The sequence below is a fragment of the Sciurus vulgaris genome (assembly GCF_902686455.1).
Source record: "Sciurus vulgaris genome assembly, chromosome: 6".
NCBI lineage: Eukaryota > Metazoa > Chordata > Mammalia > Rodentia > Sciuridae > Sciurus > Sciurus vulgaris.
Window position 1 is genome coordinate 160770407 of NC_136466.1, and position 19848 is coordinate 160790254.

Here is a 19848-nt window from a genome sequence, read left to right on the forward strand (position 1 = left end):
ATGACCCACCTCCTCCAGCCACACCCTACCTACCTTCAGTTTCCACTCGGTTAATCTCACCAGGGAATTAACTCACTTATTGGGCTAAGGCTCTCAAAACTCAAACATTTCTCCTCCAAACCTTCCTGTATTATCTCATACATAAGCTTTTGGGGTACATCTCACATCCAAACCATAACATTGGCATATTAAGGAGGATGTTGATCTGCATTCAGGTATTTAAAAAAAGTAACAAGTATTTGTTAAATCATAGATGATTGGGCATGACAACTCCAAAGTAGAAAAGCAGAGGACAGAGAGGGAGCAACTCAACTGGAGCAGGTCCCCTTCTTTACAAGTCAGTCATTAAAGATGCAGCCTGAGAATTTCCTGTCTGAATATGACATATGCTTGATTATCATGAAAAAATGCATGGTAGAAATGCAGGACCACCAAGGAAAAATAATTAGAATTGATGGGATGAGCTAGAGCCATTTAGCCCTTGCTGATTTCACTTGGCAATCTTGCTGCAGACATGGGAACAATTTTCCTCATGAAAGATGAGCCACTGAGCTTGGCACATCCATCTGGGGTCACCGTTTCTCCTAAACCTTCTTTGAACATGGTCAGGTGTTCTCCTTCTGGTTAGAAAGAGCCTAACTGATGAAGGGAAGTCTTTCCATAAACCCTTCATTGGAAGATCAGTCCTTCCCGATGGCTTTGAGGGACCTCAGAGTCCTGGTTCCACCTGAGCTGACAGTAAGTCTATAGTTTATAGGAATGTTATTCGAATGTTCTCTGTCCTATTTACATAGAAAAAAAAGCAGTCCATAGCTACGTGCATGCACTTTGCTAACTTTTAAGATCCAAGAAAGTCTTAAATAGGGTGTTAATTCCTGCCATTCGATCCATATGATGGTAGGGGTCATGTTCAAAATGATGACCTGGCACCCCATGGAGCTGCATCTCCCAGGAGCCACCTCTTGAAGATGCCTTGGGCACTGGCCACATCCCAATGCTATTGTCTGGGTCTTTGATGGCTAGAAGGATGTGCAGGGACAGAGCTGAGGCTGCCCCCATATGCTCTCAGGTGCCCCCAGGCTAGCAAGTGCCAGGTTGGCCCCTCGAGATGTGTACCTTTGGCTTTTACTGCTGTGAGTGTGGGGTGGGAAGAGGGAGGAGGAGCAGCACTGGAAGGATTTGGGGCAGCAGCCCATCATCATTTTAATAGCAGATGTGTCTTCACCAGAGCTAATTAGCAGCTGTGTAACAGCGCAGCTTCTGAGACGCTCATGCTAAACATCCTTTGTGGTTTGCCGTTTCCTAGCTTCTGGAGGCTCCACTCCAACCCACTGCCATGGCTTCAGGGAAGCCTGCCTCAGTGGGCCTCCCTCCCAGAGGCCCAGATAAGACTGTCTTATCACAGGGCCCTTCGGTGTTTCTTTGGCTGATTCCTTACAGGAGGTGCTATGACACAGGAGCCCTTGTATCCCACCATGGTGGGATAGGAAAGTGTGTGTTACTGTTTGCTTGAACCTGGTCTCCTTGGGGCTCTTTTTAGGAGGTGTTTTTTCAGGAACTGCTCCTTTCCTCAACCCCCAGTAAAAATAAAAATCGTGGGCTGAGCCCATCAAGTGAGATCATTTCCAGTTCTAATCCTGGAGAGCCCTCACTGGACCCTCCTGTGGGCCAGCACCCAGGCATGACACTTTGCCCCTGGTGGCCCCCTTTTAGGCCTATCCCTTGTCACTCTAAGGCTTCTGAAGAGTTGCAGAAGCTGTGAAGGGAAAGCAGCAGACAGCAGCTCAGAGACTGGTTTTCTTTTCCATTGCTCCTGGGATGCCCGCTTCTGTCCACGGAGGGCTCCTTCTCTTCAGAAACAGGGCCTGTGATTGATGTCACATATCAGCCAAAGAAAATGATAAGACACCCAGCATGAAAGCACTACCCCACTTTGAACCGCTGATATACTTTTATAACTGGCTCTCTTTTCTTAAGGCTCACTGGTGGGACAATCCAAGAACACTGCTCATACACCAGCCTGCCTGAGAGTGCGTGCTGGTCTGCTGGACAGTTTTCACTGCAGTTACTACAGTTTCCAGGGAGTTCGAGCTTGGTGAGTCCAGGATGCACAGCAAATGCCAAGCTGGGCAGGCAGAAGCCACAGAGAGCTAAGGCCCGTTGTCTGTGCTGTCGTGTGGTCTCCTGGAGGCCAGGTCCTCTCAAGAGGGAGTCCTGGCTCTTGGCAGCAGCCTCTCAGCTGCTCTGTCAGTGGCTGGCAGCAATTCTTGGGGACACAGTCACTTCTGTGTCCATCCCCTCTCTCTAACTCTGCCACAGGCCAAGAAACTGACCCTGGAATCAGCAACGACTTTTAACTTAGGCCTTTTGAAACTAAACAATAGTCAGCTGTGACTTTCCAAGGGACACAGGGCAGCCCCTTCTACAGCAGGCTTCCTTCCTTGTGAGCTTTCCCAGCTGTCTTGTCTTGGTTCATGTCTAACAGATGTCTGTGGCCTTGGAGAGCCTTTGGAAGAGCTGGTGACAATGAGACCTTGGGGGGCCCTTCTGGGAAAACCGTAGGGAGGGCCGTTCGGGGGTCAGCTGAGGCCCTGGCAGGAGTAGTACTGGCAAAGCACAGGACATCACATGTTCTCCAAGCCCTGTTACCCTGAGGTCGCAGAGCAGTCTATTGGAGGTTTAGGAGGTCCTTGTGGGGAAGCTGTGGGACAGAGATGATTAGCAAATTCTGAGAATTCTTCTTTTAGGGGGGCCTTCTGGGAAACTTACACAGAACTCCTTAAACCTGTGAAATATAAAACTGCCTGGTAACATTATTGGTTTTCTTGAGGTCACACGATAAACCCGAGATATCCAGATCAGAATCATCCTTCAATGAGTTCCCTGGGAGTGAACTCATTTCAGCGATGGTTTAGTTGCTACACATGCACTTGGAATTGTTTTAAAACTTGGTCAGTTCAATAATAGAAAAGGGCTATTTATAAGGAATGTGTGAGTAAGGAATGATATTAGCCAGGCATGGTGAAGCACACCTGTAGTCTCAGCCACTTGGGAGGCAGGAGGATCACAGGTTCGAGGCCAGCCTCAGCAATTTAATAAGACTCTCAGCAGCTCAGTGAGACCCTGTCTAAAAAAAAAAAAAAAAAAGAAAAAAAAGAAAAAGAAAAAGAAAAAAAAAAGGTGGGGATGTAGCTCACTGGTGGAGTGGCACCGTGTTTGAGACCTGCAACCATACACATGTGCATGTGTGTGCATGCACATGCACACACACACACACGCACACACGAAACAGACAGAGACTGTAGGAATATGCTTATGATAAAATGTAAAGAAAGGAATCATGATATACATGAATGATTTCAAATTAAAAAAAAAAAAAGTCCCAAAGAAAGACAGGAAGAAAATACCTCCAAACGTTAATAGTAGTTGTAGTGAATCTGTGGAATTATAGGTGAATAATTTTCTTTTTTCTAATTTCCAAGTTTTTGACAGTGTGATTATATACTTACATAGCTTAAAAAGGTAAAATTTTAAAGAAGTTCTTGAAAAATCATTGCCTGGGAAAGATTAGATTAAGAAGCTTAGAAGAAAATCAATACTATTAATTTGTAAATCTAACTTTGAATAAAAAATGCTGTTATGGAAATTAAATGTATCTCCTCTGACTTTTGGCTATTTCTGGAAATCAGGTCTATTTTGAAAAGTGGTAAAAATTGGCACTAGTGGAGATTTCCATGAGAGCACAGAGTTTTGCCTATTTTGTTCAGTGATTGTACTGAACACAATACAGGAACAGAATCAACAGGAAATATGATTATAAAAGGGGATTTATTAGATTGGCTTACACCACCAGAAGCTGGATAGTCCACAATGGCCATCTGCAGCTGGAGAGCTGGAAGAACCAGCAGTTGCGCAGTCTAAGACGTGGAATCCTCAGAACAAGAGGGATCAACAGTGCTACCCTAGTCCAGATCAAGGCTTCTGGAAACTACCTGGAGAATCATTGACAGAGTCTACTTTGGAAAGGTGAAGAATTGAGAGTCTGATATCCTCAGACGATCAAAGCAGCAATCAAGAACCTGTTCAAGAAGAGCCGGGCTTGCATCTGCATCTGCTTCCTTGTTCTTCCAGCTTCTATTCCATCCTATTGGGAGGTGGTGCCCACACTTAGGGAGGGGCTCCACTTCAGTTCCTATCCCACCTGCCAATCATTCCTAGACACACCCTCATGGACATACCTAGAAGCCTCTTAATCATTGGCATCTCTTAATCCAATCAAGTTGACAATTCAAATTAACCATTACAGTGATATATTCCCAGGTCCTAGCACAGTGCTTGGCACCTAGGACTCAGTAATATTTGCTGAATGAATGAACAGGCTATAGCTGGTAAAAGGAACCTGAAAGTAGAACAGCAAATTGAGGCTGTGGAGGGAAAAGGCCAATCAGAGAAGAGATTTCCCAAAATGATTTGCAGAGGACAACTGTGATCCCACAGCAGAGCATGCCAGCTCCAGTTTGATTTCCTCTTTAATCCTGCTTTTCTCTCCCCTGATTTTGTGCCTCCAATCACGCCCTCCTTGTCTTGGGGTCTGCTTCTGAGAAACACGCCTGTCAAAAGGCCAAAATTACAGCACTCTGATTTAAAGATCTTAATTGGCTTTATTTGTTATTCTAGAATCAGTCAACACTTCATTTCATAGAGTAAGTATTCCAAGGAGCTGAGCAGGGGAGCTTGGGTTTATAGGTAAAGCAGCATTGAAGAAAGTAGCAAAGGAAAATGGGTTGGTCATTTCAAAGCAACTTTCCTTATAGGGCAGGAACAGGACAACAGAACCATAGAAAAATAATTGTTGCCATCAGGCTACTTTTTTTTGGTAAGGATTTTAAGCAGGAGGGAACTGACCTGTTTGCTATTTTCTCTTCTAATCCTGCCTTCTCCGAAGGTTGGGTAAATGACAGTTGGTTTGGCCTTACCAACTGCAGCATGAGTGACTCCATTTTGATTTTTACTCTGGTCTGTTGGACCTAGGGCAGGAGCTAGACTAGAACTATGATCTGTAATTTTTCGACAGACCCAAAACAATGATAATTTAAAAACAACCAGAACACCTAGCATTTATAACTGCTTACTGTGCAGCAGGCAGGGTGGTAAGGTGTTTGTTACTAGCTCATTAATTGCTGTCAGTGACCTCCAGCATGGCAGCTATCATTGTCCCCATTCACTTGAGGAAATGGAGGCTCAGTGTGAGTGGCACAAAGGCAGAATCAGGAAGGATCCGTAAGGATGTCTCACATGTGTGCAGTGATCAGAAGCAGTCATATTTCAGGGGCAGCTCAAGGTTTGGCTGCCAAGAGTACGTGGAGTAGAAAGAAGACAGAAAAACTTGGATCTACCTGTAGAAGATACATCCAGGTCTTTGTGGTTAGCTCAAAGGTACAACTCGTTTGGTCTTCAAGGTACCAAATAGGAGTAAGCAAGTGACATGCATGCCTGTCTCTTTGGTAGGATAACTTATAGAGGTGTGAGTGTTTAACCCAGATTCAGTTATGTTCAAAGGTTCTTTTGGCTCAGCACAAGGACTATTCCCAGTCAATAATTGTTGAATAATGAGTGGGCGAATGGATGAAGGTGAAGGAAGAACGTTCCCGGAGGGTGAGTAAGGTCTTTGGAGGCGTAGGCCATTAGAAAAAATGATGATATAATGACAGTGACATTCCTGGAGCTTAATCCAATTCAACACGTATTCATGGAACTTCTGCTGTGTGGGAAGTGTGTGCCCTGTTGGGTAGGGAAGTGAAGCGAAGCCAACAGGTAAACAAGTCGAGGGTCTAAGGGAGACAGCAGGAGTGGCAGAGGGTCAAAGAAGTGTATCTGAGTTGGCCATGAAGGAAGTCAGTGTTCCAGCCAATGGCAACGTGGAGTGGAATCTGGGCTGGGAAGGAGGGACAGGAACATTGAGAAAGGAGAACAGACAAGGCCAGGAGGTCTAAGGGGAGAGTCGAGTTTGATTGCAACATGGAGGAGAAGCTGAGGAGGAGTCTGCACACGTGCAGATGGAAAGAGAGGACATTGCGAACTGGAAAAAATTGTGTTGTGATGGATTTGAACTGATCTGTTAATACATTCTTGCCTGGTCCCCTTTGAGAGACTGGAATCTGGCCACAGATACATAAGACTCTCATAAATATAAACAAATAGTGGCAGCCTCACCCATGCCCACCATTTGGCATGGGGACCATTGGATAGGAGAACTTCCATGAGTTCTCTTATCCTTGAGCTAAAATACCTGTTTGAATTCAAATAGCTGTGGAAAGATATAGCAGGATATGAACTAAGAACTGTTGAGGCCTGAAGTGTAACCTTGGCAACAGTTAAAAAAATAAATTGAACAATATTCTGTGCCCAATTAAACACGTAATAACAATGTGAATGGAAATTTATCGGCAGGCGTGTGGTTTAGCTGCAGGTTAATGACAAAGTGGAGGTGGCTGATCATATTTTCCAAAGATGGCCACGACACCTCCCATGCTGCGTGCCGCTCAGCAATGTGATTTTCCTGCTCCCCCATCGGGAAGGTGCTTGTTCCTCCACACCCTGGAATGGGGTGGGCCTCGTGTGCTTGGGTCCATAGGCTGCTGTAGAAATCACCTTGGGACAATGCTGAGTCAGGCCCTTCCCTGGCTGGCAGCTTCCACTTCCTGCCTTTGAAACACTTGTGAGGTCTGCCTGGGCACCCAGCCACTGTGCGGGCAGCCCAGACCCAGGCAGAGGCCCAGCCAGGTCCACAGCTCCAGCAGAGGGCATCCTCATAGAATGTGACGCCCGAGGAGCCCTGGGATGAACTGAGCTCACGACCTCAGGCTGCAACCTCACAGGAGGCTTTGAGCAAGAACCTGTCGGAGAGCCCCACCAACCCTCAGGACCCTGAGCGATGACAATAGCTGTTTAAGTTGTTAGGCTTCTTTGGTGGCTTGCTACCCCACAGTAGAGACCTGGAACACCAAGATCAGAGGGCGGATCGCGGGCCTGGGAGAGCTGAACGCGCAGGACCATGGTTGTGTGGGGTGTGAGGAGTGGAAGGTGAGCAGTCAGGGGACACTGAGCTCACCACTGGCCAGACACTCAGGGTAAATGTTCATGGTGTGGGGTTGGCGAGACCTCCAGTCTGGATTCTGGCCGTCACCAGAGCCTAGTTTTCTCAGTTAGTGGTTACGATGATTAAATGAGGTAGTGTAAGTGAAAGTGGTTTATAAGCCTCCCTGGGAAGGTTTTGTTAATAATTTCCTGCAGTGGCTGATGCTAGTGATTTGTTAGGATCTGAAGGTGGCATATCCCACGCAGCCTTCTTGGGAGTGTTTCTCCTTGCGTTGGTCTTCATAGTAACCCTAAAAGCAATTCTTTAAGCATGATCAGAGCCCCCAGGGCTGCTGGGATGTTTTGAGCATTCCTTGCAAGCATTCCTGTGCTCCGTTTTTCATTCCTTCAACAACCTCTTGAGTGCCAGTCACATGCCAGGTAGTGTTCTCACTCCGGGCATGCAGCAGTGAACAAAGCACAAGTACCTCGAGGAACTTTCTGTCTAGAGCTCCTCGTCCTCCAGTTGATTGTACAGCATTGCCTGGTTAAAGCTCCTGGGGACAATGGTGTGGGTAGTTAACTGTCTATCTTTGGGGTATGGCTGCGGGGTGTCAAATAGACCTCATTTCAATCCTGACCACCGTGTAGCAACCAGGAGACTTTGGGCAAGTCACTTAAAGGTTCTGTGCCTCTGTTTCTCCATCTGCACAGGAAGCATAACAATAATGACACCAACTTCAGAGGCTTGTTGAGGATCAAGTGAATTAGTATATGTGAAACACGTGGAGCAAATGCCTGCCCAGAGCAAGCAATGACATAATGAGTGCTATTTACCGTTATTTGTTTTCGATGGAAATAATTTGCCCAGCTCTGGTCTTACTCTATGACATGCCCTTGGCTCCATTCAGTGTGCAAACTTTTTCTTTCCTTTTTCCTCCTTCCCTCCCTCCTTCCTTTCTCCTCTCTTTTTTTGTGGAAAGAAGCATGATAGATGTCCATGACATTCATATATCTGCCACAGCGGCTCCTAGGTTGCAAGTCTGAGACCTAGGATCTAAAATAGCCCCCCAGTGAGATTATAAAACCACAGATTGCATTAGAGATTATGTGGCCAACATTTGAATCTAAAGTGACACTTGTCTCTTCCCTGATGATGTAGCCCCAGGATGCTCAAAGGTAAGCAGGAATTCAATTCCATGACAGTAGGACGAACTAGGAACACAGGGCCCACCATCATCGGAGCATGAGCTGTCCTTGGGCCCCTGTGTGCTTGGTGTCCTTCAGAGTTAACATGAAGGCCTTGTGGGACTCGTCCTAGGAAGTCAAGGAAGGCAGTGCTGACTGCTTTCTCAAGAACCAAAGGCAATTCTATTTTCCGATTTTGGCACTGGGGATTGAACCCAGGGATGCTCTACCACTAAGCTACATCCCCAACACTTTTCATTTTTTATTTTGAGACAGGGTCTCACTAAGTTATTTGGATCCTTGCCAAATTGCTGAGGATGGCCTTGAACTTGGGCCAAGCAAGAATCACTGGGATGAGAGGCATGCGCCACTGCACCCAGCTTCAAGGGCAGTTTGAATAAAAAATAGGGTCACTTAAACTCTAAAGGCCATTGAATTGCCTGTGTAAGTGAATAAATAATAAAAACTCAATTCAAAGACTTTTTGTTATGTGAAAGAAATTTGAGGTAGGCAGTTCAGCATGGTCATGACACCAACAAGGTCATCAGGTAGGCTGGTACCTGTCATCTTTCTTCTACCCACTCAGGGTGGAGCTTCCTTGCCCAAGGGCTACCTCAAGACACAGAATGGCAGTGAAGCTCCAGCTATCCTGTCCACATTCCAGTTAGGAAGAAGTAGACCTGGGTGGAACAGGAAAAGAGCTCCCTTTGTAGCTGAGTTGTTCCCCTTTCAGAAACTTTTTCCAGGGACTCTATCGAAGTTCCACTTGTATCTCATTGTCCACTTTGGAGTTGAGGAACTGCGCTCCCAGGGCGTAGAGCTCCTTTGGGAAGGATGAGGAAACCCTGTGTGAGGAGGGTGAATGCTTCCAGGGGCTGCAGTGAAGCTCTGTGCCAGCTGGCACCTTGCCCTCAACGCTCCTTTGAAGTCAAAACCCATCAGATATAATATAAAATATCTGAAGTACCTAATTAGCATGACACTTCAAGTCTTAAAAGTAGGGAATCCTTTTCTGATTTCAAATGAAGAAACCATAAATATTTAAACAGTCCTTGTCTGCTACTCCTTGCTTTCTGTCTCCCTCCCACCCCTCCTCCTACCTCATTGTAAACCTGAATTCCTGGAATAGTGTTACTAGTGCTAGGTACATCAGGGAAGAGAATTTGAGCTTCTCTGTACCTTCTGGTGAATGGCTTCCCACTCCACCCGTGGAATTTCAGATGATGCTTTATGAGGGTTCTTGTATGAATGTTATGTCAGGAATTGAAAAAAAGTTAGTATTGCCTCTGAAGGAGCACAGGGCTAATGAGTTCTGATCCTGATTAAGTCAATCACTTTACTTATTTATTACTTAATTAGAATATATATATAAACTAATGCCCAAGAGGGCTTTTAAAGCTAATTTGGAAATATTAGGAACAATTACAAATAGAAATATTAAGGCTAAAAACCAAACTTGCCAGTTAGGTTTTAAAAGGTAATTATTTGTCTTTTCTGTGACTTATGAAAAGGAAGTCACAATATGATACTCCTACAGAATACACTGTGTTGAAATGTAATGAAGGTTTGCTGAGTGCTTTGAGATCCACCATGAAAAGTGTCCTGAGCTTCGGTGTCATCGTGGTTAACCATGGTCATTTCAACACAGCCTTTGACATTTATGTCCTACTTCTGATTTAAAATGTGACCTGACCACATACACTTTAGGTTCAAGGGATGAGTAACTGCCTAATATGACTGTATGCTCCAGCTGCCTCCTATACCCCCCAAATAATTATCAAAGTGAATGGAGTGTGTGCTGACTCCTGCGATCTTCACCGTGGCTGGCTTTTGCTTTCTTCCTCCCTTCTCACGAGGACTTTTTTTTTTGAACCTAGCATTTTTTTTTTTTTAAATTGAAAACAAATAAGATACACGTTGTTTCTCTGTACATGGCGTAAAGGCAAACCATTTGTGTAATCATAAATTTACATAGGGTAATGTTGTTTGATTCATTCTGTTATTTTTCCCTTCCCCCTACCCCTCCCACCCCTCTTTTCCCTCTATACAGTCCTTCCTTCCTCCATTCTTGCCCCTCTCCCTAACCCTAACTCTAACCCTAACACTAACCCCTCCCACCCCCCATTATGTGTCATCATCCACTGATCAGCGAGATCATTCCTCACAAGGACTTTTTGAAAAGGCGCCAATGAACTGCCATAAGAAGCTAAAAGGTGGTTCTCTTCCTAGAGAGGCTTTGTTCAAGACGACTCAGGGTTTGTGTTGCCTTCTCAATGAGTCCCTAAAGGACAAGGGCACAAAGGTGATCCTATAATATATCATCTCTTGCCTTCTCTGCAGAAGCTGTAAATGGTGTTGGCCAGTGAAAAGCCTCCAGAACAAAACCACTCCCCAGGGCTGGGTTCCAGTTTCTGCTTGGTCTCTAACCGGCTGTGGTCTCTCCCTTCTGTCTTCTAGAGCTTACTCTCCCATCCATAAGCTGGAACGGTCTCTTCCAGCTTCCAGAAGGTGTAGACTTATGAAACACTGCTTTATTCATTCCTGGCGGGATCTGCTGCCAGTGTGAGAACAGGCAGAGCTATTTTTTTCTCCAGTGGAGTGACAGTTGCTGTTTCCTGATGACTGTTGATTTCCGGGGTGTGTTCAGTATGAACCAATGATTAACGTCTGAATGGTATCTTACGCCTACTGTATAAAAAATAACTGCCATGTGGTAAACCGTTACAAAACATATTTTAAAAATCTAACGGGAAGAAAGAAGTGGGTGGAGATGGGAAAAAAAGTGGACAGTGCTCATTTTTTTTCCTCTTTTTAACTAATCTCTGCTTATGAAAGGCAAGATTCTCACCTTTCCATTATTGGCTCCTAATTCAACAAAACCTATTAAAACTCACTATGTGAATACATTTTATTTATTTATTATTATTTTTTTTAATGAGGACTCAAAAGGAGTGAAGTCCTTCAAGACTGAAAGTGGTCAAGTGGTTTTGTCTTTGTTATTTGAGCCTAAGTGACCATGCTTTGCTTAGTAGAGATGACTCACAGTTTATGGATGGTTAGAGGAAGGGGAATGCTGCTGACCTGTTGTTTATTTCTCTAATCCATAGGAGGTGTCTGTAGATATGTAGCTTTAAAATCTCAAGGGGTACAGAAAAGCCTCAGATTTAGTGGGAGCTTATGGGCATGCCTCCCCCTACTGGACCCAATCTGCAACTGTTAATTTGCAGATGGTCGCTGCAGACAAAGGTGGGTAGTGTAAGGGCCCTGGACACAGAAACCTAGAGATCTTAACTCTTGCTCAAGAGGTAGGGATAATAAAGACAGGTGTGTGTGTGTGTTCTTCTAGAAGGAACATCATAGGTCAGGCACAGAAGGCTGCCAAATTTAGACTAATTTATCTGGAGAAGAGACATTATGTATGAAAACTCATGGGGATGCACCTGGAAAGCAAGGTTGGAGCTAACTGTGGAAGATTTTAAATGACAAGCTACAAAACAGGGAGCCAATGATGATTCCTCAAATGGAGGAATTCACTTATGTATTTATACACTCAGCAATGTTTGCTGGGTGCTTCTCACATGCCAACCATCGCTTCGGTGCTGTGAAGGAGGCAAAGATAAATACCATTTGCATCCTGTCCTGAAGCAGCATCATAGAGATGGGCGACTGAAATTAGATAAGTATGTAGGTGACTATAACACAAAGAAGAAAGTGGTGCAATGTGTGAAGTACAACTGGGAGGCCAGAGGGATTGTTCCCCAAAGTGGACGGGGCAAAGTTTAGTAGAAGATAGGGTGAAGGAACAATCCATCTTATCAGTAAGAACGTATTGAATTTCAGAGCTAGAAAAGCCAGTTAGAGGCCACCAATTCATATCTTATATTGAATATGTGCAATTTTACAATGTAACAATTTAGATTACTTATTTGTTTGGAATAATGCAAGCAATGTATGTGGATGAATAAGTTGTGGCCTATTAATACAATGGACTCCCGTTCAGTTATTAAAGGAACCAACTACTAATTGATGCAGCAATATGGATGTTCCCTATGTTATTCTGAACAAGAGACACTGGAGACCAAGGAGGAAAGATTGTATGGTTCTACTTATATGCTGAAATTCTGCAATGAGCAAAAGTAACAAATTGGTAGAAATCAGACCAATGGTTCTGGAGTGTCGTGGTGAGGTGTTGGCTGTACAGGGGTAACTTTCCGGCAATATTCTAGATCTTAAATGGGGTGTAGCCTTCATGAATGGACGCATTTATTAGATTTGTCCAGTTCCACTTAAAATTTGTAAATTTTATTCTGCAAAAAATTTACTTAAAAAAACAGGAATGATAAAGCAAAAGAAATTCGTATGGTCAGGGTTCAGTCCTCCAACCCCCCACTGCAAAACAATAACAACAAAACAAAACCAAGCAAAAAAGAAAAAAAGAAGAGAAAATTAGTATGATCACCAAAATATTTAATTTGCAAATGGTCATTTCTAAATTATGCCAATCGATAATTAAAATATTGGTTTACTTAAAGTAAAACAATAAATAAAAGTAAATAAATCCACATTTTTTTTTTTTAAATTCAAAACGAGACAAAAAGAAACATGGTGGATAAAGTGAGTCACTATGACATCTTTCCTGAAAGGGGTGAGTGGAGAGAAGGAGGCAAAGGAAATAGTTAAAGAGTGAATTAGTGATTGGAGAATTTTCCAGAACTGATGAAAGATACAAATCTACTGATACAGAAAGCACAGCTGCACTAACTCAGATAAGTAAGCATGCTTATTTCCACTCATAGATTTAAACTACCAGAGAAAAATAAGGAATGCTAAGGATTTTAGTGGAAATAAAAAAAAAAAAAAGTAACAAAACTAGGAGAATGGAGACCACTGAGTATGAGATATACAACGATGGAGCAATAATTTCTCCTATTAAACTTTCCGACGCTTCCTGAATTTGTCTACATTCTCATTATTCATGATACTTTAACCTGAAAATCAGGGTCAGATTTTCTCTGAACTCTAAAAACTATCACTTTTTCCATGTCACTGTGAAATTGTAAGGGTTATTAGAGTAGCTGTGAAGTGCCATTTGATTTCCTCTTTCAGGGGAAGTGAAACAACAAGGACATTTCTTGATAGCAGATTATTCTCAAGGAATCTCTTTCATTCTTTCTTTCTTTTTTTGGTACTGGGGATGGAACCCCAGGTTGTTTTACCACTGAGCCATTTCCAGTCCTTTTTATTTTTTATTTTGAGATAGGGTCTTGCTGGCTTTGAACTTGTGATCCTCTTACCTCATTTTCCAAGTCCCTAGGTGTTATAGTTTGGATGTGAGGTGTCCCCTAAAAGCAAGAAGGTTCAGAGGACAAATGATTGGGTTGTGAGAGTCTTAATCAGTGAATTAATCTCTGATGGGATTAACTGAGTAGTAACTGGAGTCAGGTGGGTGTGGTTGGAGGCGGTGGTTCATTGGAGGTGTGGCTATGGGGTATGTATTTTCTATCTGGAGAATGAAGTCTCTGCTTCCTGATCATCATGTGAGCTGCTTCCCTCTGCCTCTTTCTCCATGATGTCCTGCCTCACCTTGAGCCTCAAGGAATGGAGCCTGCTGTCTATGGATTGAGACTCTGAAACCATGAGCCCCTAAATGAGCTTTTTCTCCTCTAAAATTGTTCTGGTCAGGTCCTATAGTCACAGCAGCGAAGAAAAAACTGACTAAAACACTAGGACTGTAAGTGTGCTCCACCACCACACTGGGCTTAAAAGCTTGCTGTAGAAGTGGGTGCAGTAGGAGGACCCCCGCCCCCACACACACCATGCAGGAAACACAGAAGGCAAGTAAAAAGTAAAGTAGGAAAAAATGTTACAAAAATTAAACTGAGATTAAATAACCACAAGTACATTTGAAGCTGCGTAAAACGGGAATAGGAACCTTTCCATGGGTTAGTGGCAGTGGAAATACAGTCTTGGATTTCTGATTTTATTAGTCTATAATAATTTACACAAGTGTCTGCTCAAACCACGTATTTTCCCCTCATACATTCAGGCTTAAGGAATAATTTTTTCCCCATAAATAGACAAGAAGACTCAGAGAATGAAGTGCAGAGAGAGAGAGAGAGAGACAGAAAGACAGACAGACAGACATAGTTAGGATTGTCTTGTATCCTCTTGCATTAGTAAATGTCAAGTGCATTTTTAATTTTTTGCAATAAATTCAGGGCAATGTTATCTTCCTTTACCCCTGCCTGTGTCTGCATCCTTGTCCTTATTTATTCCTGCTGTTGGCAGGCAGCCCAGAGACCACAGGTTTGGTTATTAAGCAAATTCCTTAGTGCTGACTCCAAGAAGGGATTTTGGTTATGTCTAATCCAAGAGAAATGCAGTAATTTTCATTCATTTGTTTAAAAGCTCTGCTAAGGTTGGAGTGTTATCGAGGTCATTCAGCATCCTACAAGGAAATAACTTCCCTTCTTTTTCTCTAAAACAGAGTTCCAGGGCACAATCTGTCTTTGAACTGGTCAAACTTTCCATGGAAGTGAATGGAGTTAATTTCTCTCCCCTGAAAGTTGGGACACACAGGGTGTACCAAGAGGAAGTTCTGAATTCTGTGTGAACATGTCCCCATACCCCCCACACCACCAGATTTGGGGTCCATTTTATTTGCTTTCTAAGAATTTCACTTTCGTTGCTTATAAGTAAGTAGTGGCATTGTGAGAAATTTACATAATTATCACTTTGGTGGCAAGTAAAAAGTGAATAAAAAGTAGGTTTTCCTCTTAAGAATAAACCTTTAAAGAAATGTGTACTTTGATGAGCATTGTAAAATCATCCTTGAATTTTCCAGGATGTTGGATCAAACTTTTGGGAAGTATCTTTTGCATCTTCTTAACTGCTTTTCATCTTTCTAGGATTTGGGTTGTCCTATGTCCACTTGTATTAGCAAATGAAAACCAATTGTCTTTTTATTATTTTTGGCTTTAAGTGAATATTTTTAGTGTAACATTTTAATTCCTTTGATGTTTTTTCACTGTATTTTTGAGTTTTTTCTCATTTGTTTCTTTAGAGATCACCCTATACATCCCAACTCACTGGAAACTTCTCCAGTTTAATACTAACTTCACTCCAGTTCGATCTAGAAATATTATTCCCATTTAAATATACATATAAATATGTTAAAACCAATAATGTCCTGCTATAATTATTACTTAATATAATTTTATATTTTCTAAGATGCAAATAGTTTTTGGCAGTACTGGGGATCAAACCCAGGGCCTTGCTCATGCCAGGCCAGGTCTACCACTGAGCCACATCGCTACCCTAATTTTATGTCTTTTAAAGAAACTGAGGGAAGAAAAGAGAACAGGCATGTGTGTAGAGTCTGTTATGCTGACCTTTTCATTCATCATCATTTCCGGTTCTTTTCATTCATTCTCATGGAACTGTTTTGTTTTTTAAACTGGGGATTAAACCCAGGGTCACTTTAACCACTGAGCCACATCCCCGGCCCTTTTTTGTTTCATTTTTTAAGATGGGGTCTTGCTTAGTCCTTGGCGGGGCCTCTCTAAGTTGCTGAGACTGGCCTTGAACTTGCAACCATCCTGCCTCTTACTCCCGAGTCTCTGGGATGACGGGCCTGTGCCACTCCACCCAGCCCCATTCTTTCTCAGGGGTTCAAGTTATTGTCTGGTGTCATTGTGTGATATGACTTTGCTCCCTTATCTTCTCTGTACTGTCACTTTCAACCGTATTGCATTTCTCTATGTTAGAAGCCCAACATTACAATTACTTGTGCATTATTTTATATAGTTGCTTCTTAAAATCATTTACAAAGAATAAATATGAATGTATATTATCTTTTATTATTACATAATCAAATTTATCTGTTCTGAATGTGTGTTGTAGCAGAGGAATTTATGTTACCACCAAGGGTCACTTTCTTCCAGTCTATAGAACTTCCTTTAGTACTTCTGCTAGCAATGGATTCTTTCAGTTTTTGTTTATCTGGAAATTTCTTATTTTGTCTTTATTTTTGTAAGATAGTTTTGTGGGATGCTACATACTTGGTTGACAACTTTTTGTTAGCACTTTGAATATATCATTCTACTACTTTCTGGATTCCCTTGTTTCTAATAAGAAGTCAGGAGTTAATCTCATTGGGGTTCCCTTGTATGTGACAGGTTACTTTCAGTTTTTTTTCTCTTTGTCTTTGTCTTTAACATTTTCACTATGATGTCTAGGTGCAGATTTCTTTGAGTTATCCTACTTGGAGTTTGTTGAGCTTCATAGCTGTGTCTGAGCTGGACACAGGGAGCAGATTGTGTTGTAAGTACCATAGATTCTTGCTGTTTTCATCAAGACTTGGTAGGTACCTTGGATTCCTGGTTCTTCATTTCCGTAGTACATGTACTTAGCAGGAGTTCTTGCAGTTATTTATTTATTTACTTAGTCTGATTGATTAGTATTGTGCTTCCAGTCAGGGGTGCTCGACCACTGAACTATATCTCCAGTCCTTTTTATTTTTTGTTTTGAGACAGGGTCTCACTAAATTGCCAAGGTTGGCCTTGAACTCGCAATTATCCTACCTCAGCCTAATTTCCTGCAATTTTAAATTACTTTCTTGTTATTTTAAAAGTAATTTTAACCAGCTATGGTTGTTGCAGTGGTGAGTGTGTACGTGGAGCTTACACCGCTATTCTGGAAAAGGATTGCTCAACTGTCTGACTCTAAAACTCAAACACTAAGCAGCAACAATAGCACTTGAACCTACCACGGTGGCATTAATTCTATCACTAAAGAAGATTTGGGTTTGTGCTGGGTGTGGTAGTGCACACCTGTAATCCCAGTGACTCAGGAGGCTGAGGCAAGAGGACTACAAGTATGAGCCCAACCTTGGCTACTTAATGAGACCCTGTCGCAAAATATAAATTAAAAAAGGGCTGGGGTGTAGACAACCCAAGGTAGAGTACCCTTGGGTTAAATCCCTAGTACCCCGCCTAAAAAAGATGTGCAGTTGCCTCAATTTATCATTTATTTAGGATAAATCATGGTGCTTAAAATAATTTTATGTATAAAGAATTATATAACATTATGAGACAAGTGTAAATGCCACACCTACATATTTATAAAGAGATTCCATTATAGCATTAGTGATTGTGGATATTTTTACATGCTTCCTGTTTTAAGATAAACAACTTATAGAAGAAAAATGGTAATTTCCTTTCAGCATTATTATGTCTGCTTTTCTAGTACAATTTATTTTTATTTACTCTTAAAATAATGTATCAAATTCTTTTAAATGATGAATACTAGGATATTGTTCAAATTTTCACAAAGAAGTAGACAAAACCAATTAAAATCTGGCTTCTGGTTCTTAGTGTGAGCCCAGGCTAATAAAGTAATAAAATATTAACATATCAAGAAGCAGAGCTATTTGGCTTCATCTTTTGTATGAAAATGCTGCATTTCACCGCATAATTGTCATCACCACATTAACATGTATTCACAAGTATTCCAAGCATCCTAATCTTGCACCAAAAACAATTTAACAGTAAATGAATTTTAAGAAATATGGGCACAGATTTTTTTAAAAGAAGCTTCACGTAATGGTTGCACCCTGCTGTTAGGAAAAAAAATTGGCACAAAATCTGAGATGATTAGGCAGTGAAATATGGGTGAGCTTCTGATCTTAGGCATTTTTTTTTAGTGAGAATAAAGGAGCTTAGAATTTTATGTGTTCTCTAGCATGGGCCCCACCTGATGCTTGTCTGGTGCCTTTGACAGGTGAGCTTCAGGTGCATCTTTGTTTCCTCACAATGGCTGGCCAACCCCCTGACCCGCTTTGCATACAAAAGACTGTTCTCCTGTTGAGCAAAATACTGCCTTCTTTTATATTTAACTGAATATTAGGCGTGTTCCTAAAAAAAAATCTGTCTTCTTTGTTTCATTTTTAAAAGAGAGTCACTGATATAGGCTTTAGAGTATATAATTCTATGAGAACTCACAAATAAGCCCATGCAAAAGAATATGCATCAACTAGCAGACTTTTAGTTGCATATCTAACAGGGTTTATGAGAAGTTTGGAGGTGGTTCTAGAGGGGGTTCGTGCAGCAGATCTGGGCTGCTTCTCGGTTGTCACGATTCTCACATGATTGATGTACCCCTGACCATTGCTTCCTCATAAAACGAAGTCTAAAAGTAAGGGACAGAAAGAGGGGCCTTACTTTTTAATCCAGGATTAACTCACTAAGATTCTAAGCAGAAGACTCCTATTTTGTCTCAGTGGCCAGGCCTGGGTTGCCTGCTGCCCCTAAGTCAACCTCTGTCAAAGGTAGATGAGGATGCTGGGTTTCTCCACACTCATTACCTGGGTCAGGTGCACTGTGGCCTCTCACCTGGGTAAAGTTGGGATTCCACTCCCAGAAACAAGAGGAGAATGGTGGTTTGGGGCAGTAGAACTTGTAGAGGCTACCAAAATAACTTTTTTTTTTTTTTTTTTTTTTTTTTTTTTGCGGTGCTGGGGATTGAAAAAATAACTTTTTTTTTAGCAAATTATGTTTATTAAATATATATATATACAATAACTTTTTAAAAAAATATTTTTCTATTGTCGATGTACCATTATTTAATTCATTAATTAATTTATATGTGGTGCGGAGAATCGAACCCAGTTCCTCACACATGCCAGGCAAGCTCTCCACAACTGAGCCACCCAAAATAACTGAAATTTGAAAATCAAGTTCTAAATAGCTTGGTTTATTTTTTCCTAGTAGATTCTATATTAAAGTACATTTTTAAAAAGGATTCTTTGAGATGTACTTCATATACCATAAATCTACCCATTTAAAGTGTATAGTGGGCTTTAGTATATTTAAAGCCAACACTATAGCCTAATTTTAGAACATTTTCATCATCCTAAAAAGAAACTCGATATATAGTAACAGTAATTTTCCCTATTCCTTTATCCTACCCCATCTCAGTCTCAGGCAACCACTGATTCACTTTCTGTCCCTATAGTTTTCTTGATACTGGGCAATTCATATAAATAGAATTCTGTAATTTGTGATCATTTTTGACAGGCTTCTTTCACTTGATAAAATGTTTTTAAGGTCCCTTCATATTGTAGTGAGTATCAATACTTTGTTTTTTATTGCTGAAAAATATTCATTAAAAACCCTCGCATTTTGAATCTATTTATCAGTAATACGGTGATTTCCACTTTTTAACTATTATGAATAATTCTGTTTTTTCGACTATTATGAACAACTTTTGACTATTTGACTATGATGAAAAATTCTGCCATTGTCATTGGTGTGTAGGTTTTTATGTGAACATGTTTTCAATTCTGTTGGGTACACACCTGGGGATGAAACTACTGAGTGGTATGGTAGCTCCACGTTTAGCATTTTCAGGAATTGTCCAACTGTTTCCCAAGGTAACTGCACCATTCTACATTCCTAGCAGAAAAGAATAAGGGTCCCGATTTCCCCACATATCATACTCAGTTGTTTTAGCCTGTCTTTTGTATTTTAATCAACCCACTTTGTGTGAACTAATATCTCATTGTGGTTTGGATTTACATTTCCT